Here is a 2,906-nt window from a genome sequence, read left to right as displayed (position 1 = left end):
TTGTAATGCGAAAATTTTTGTTTTAAAAGGGTATCGATTTTGTTTCACGTCATTATCATCAAGGAATGTAATACTGAATTATAAAAATTCTATATTATAAAATTATTAGTTTTGCATTGCAATGCAATTTTGCATTAATACAAGAACTTTTAAACTGTGCCACCTCACATATAAAAATTTTTAAAATCGGATCAGAATTTGCAAGCTCCCATATACCCATATACCGGATGTGTGGATCGCATTGCATACGGCTGTAGTTTAAACAGAAACAGCCGGTCTCTGAAGTATTGCCATAGTCTAAAGCTGAAAATTTATACAATCGCTCTACTTATTATCTAGTCCCCATATTTGCCAATATATGCGTTATACCGCAAACAGGAAGTTCGAAAATCCTTATATTTGTAGCTTACTTCAAAAGCAAAGTTGTATCCGGTTATATTCATTGATTCTTTGATTTATACACTGATTGTTAAAGTTTTCAAATGAAATTTAAAATATTGTAATGAGAGTAGTAGTAGTAGAAGTGGATTTCACCAATTTTTACTCTGTTACATAGGAATGTCAGAGGAATCTCATGCACCATATTTGGTTGAAATTGGTTGGCCGGGTCACACGGTATGTGATTTCATCTAAAAGTAGCCGGTGATCCGCTCATCGTTCATTTTTTATCCTAGCTCTGTCATACAACCGATGGTCTAATCTAATGTCACTGGCGTATATACATACATACTAGTTAATGATTTACCGCACTTTTAGTAGCTTTTAACAGTAACACATTAACAGTCCTTTTTCACACCGTAGGAGTTCTTATAATATTTACTCTAAGCGATTTTGTTGTTGCAGCTTTAGTGGTATAGTCGGCCAATTTACTGCTCGCAAGGGTAGACGTATAGACAGTCAACCGGATTTCAACTCGTCTCGCCATCTTGACCATTTATATATATGTATATATAAACATAACGTTTTATCTAACTCGACTAGTTTTAGGTAGTACACAAAATCGTTAAGTGAACAAAACTATTATATTCTGTAACAAGAATATAAAAAGCAAGCTTTTAAAGCACATCAGACTAAAGAGTAAAAAATAATGACTAATCAGGCAGGTTCTGGAATCCGAGTGAAAGTGAATTTGAAAATAAACCTCAATCCGAGTGAATTTGGATTTGGTGTTCTGAAATCCGAACTTTTTGTTCATTTTAGAAACCGCAAAAATGAACTTAACAGCTGAAAGCTGTCAATTTACCCAAAATAAATAACAATCTTTTAAGAAAAATGAGTGCATTAGCAATATTGGCGGTTATTTTACGTGAAAATGAAAGGAATACAGAAGAAGTTTACAGTAGGAGGATACTACGGGACCATTGCAACCCATTGGATGTGCCTGAACAAGTGTAAGTATGTAGTTACTATTTGTAAAGTGCTTTGTTAATAAAAAATTTAATAGTTTCGTGTCGAACTATCGCGTCAACAAGGATGCGTTTCTTGAATTGTTGAACGTTGTTGCTCCGCATATAAAGGGCTCATCAATTCCTGCGCAACTACAACTGGCAGCCACACTGAGGTTTTTGGCGGAAGGTGGCTTCCAAAAGGCAGTGGGAAAGGATGTTTGCATAGCAATGGGTCGGAGCACAGTTGCAAAAGTCGTAAAACGTGTATTGAACATTTTGGAAAAATATATTTGCCCAAGGTGGATCAACTTTATTATGACAACAGAAGAGCAGAATCAATCAAAAATACATTTCCATCAAAAAATTTGGTATTCCCGGTGTTATTGGTTGCATCGACGGTACCCACATACGAATTACAAAGCCGCATAAGGACCCCAACCTATTTTACAACAGAAAGGGATTTTTTAGCATCAATGCCATGATTGTAAGTACATACATACTTAATTATTTCTATGTACGCACTATGTACATATTTATTATTTAATTATTTCTTATATTTTGGTTATTTTTTTATAGATATGTGATTATAATATGGCAATAAAGGCAGTTGATGCTCGCCGACCTGGCTCGAGTCATGATGCCCTTATTTGGAGTGTAAGTAGTGCTCGTTCATATTTTCAATCCTGCTACGAAAATGGCATACGGGCTCTTGGCTTATGGGTGATGCTGGGTATGCTCTTCAACCTTATTTGTTCACTCCATTCAGAGATCCCGAAATTGGACACCTCACTACATATTTAATCAAAGACATTCTTCGGCACGCAATGTTGCAGAGAGAACAATTGGTGTTTTAAAAAGCCGGTTTAGGTGCTTAGCTCGGTGTCTTCAATACCAGCCACAAAAGGTGGCGCAAATAGCGAATGTTTGCTGCGCTTTGCATAATGTTTGCAAACATTACAAAGTGCAAGAATTAGTTGTTGCAGATCTTGTTCCCGAAGAAAATGAACTTGCGAGTTTTGAAATAGTAAACGATGCCATACCTGACAGTGAAGCTGCAATCATTAGAGAGGAAATCGCGAATCGCCTTCACTCACAAAGTTAAAAAAACATAAATCGAAACAATAAATGTACAGGCATATAAATTTATGCGTTAAAATAAGCGTTTATTTATTCCAAAAATTCAAAAACTAAAATAAAATGAATCCAAAGCAATCAAAAACTTGTTTATGTATCTATACTCGTATATTCTTTCTACGGCTGTTTGTTACAGTAATTTTGTTCCGCAAACACTTTAAGCTCGGCAATTTCAATTTCTTTCAGCTTTAGCTCATTGTCTTCTTGCCGTAACTTTTCCATCTGGTAATGATGACGCATACTTTCAATGTTTCCTTCTTTTAAGGTCACAGTAAGTTCTTTAACGGCCTCGCAGAGTGTAAATAAATTTGTGTTTTTGTTTTTGGTTTCCTCCAAAATTTCTTTCATCCACTACAGCTTTCATGGCGTTTGTCTGTTCGCTGA

The 2,906-nt window shown here is 35.5% G+C and overlaps 1 long non-coding RNA gene across 1 annotated transcript; it reads left to right on the top strand.

The window, feature by feature from the left end:
* Nucleotides 1-1,181: 1,181 nt before the first annotated feature.
* LOC126767508 (uncharacterized) lies at nt 1,182-2,137 on the top strand. The gene is made up of 3 exons (XR_007669113.1): nt 1,182-1,391; nt 1,445-1,876; nt 1,965-2,137. It is a non-coding gene; the product is annotated as an uncharacterized LOC126767508 (long non-coding RNA).
* The last annotated feature ends 769 nt before the right edge of the window (nt 2,138-2,906 follow it).

The sequence above is a fragment of the Bactrocera neohumeralis genome, unplaced genomic scaffold, assembly GCF_024586455.1.
Source record: "Bactrocera neohumeralis isolate Rockhampton unplaced genomic scaffold, APGP_CSIRO_Bneo_wtdbg2-racon-allhic-juicebox.fasta_v2 ctg7264, whole genome shotgun sequence".
Lineage (NCBI taxonomy): Eukaryota > Metazoa > Arthropoda > Insecta > Diptera > Tephritidae > Bactrocera > Bactrocera neohumeralis.
This window is presented reverse-complemented; position numbering and strand designations above follow the sequence as displayed.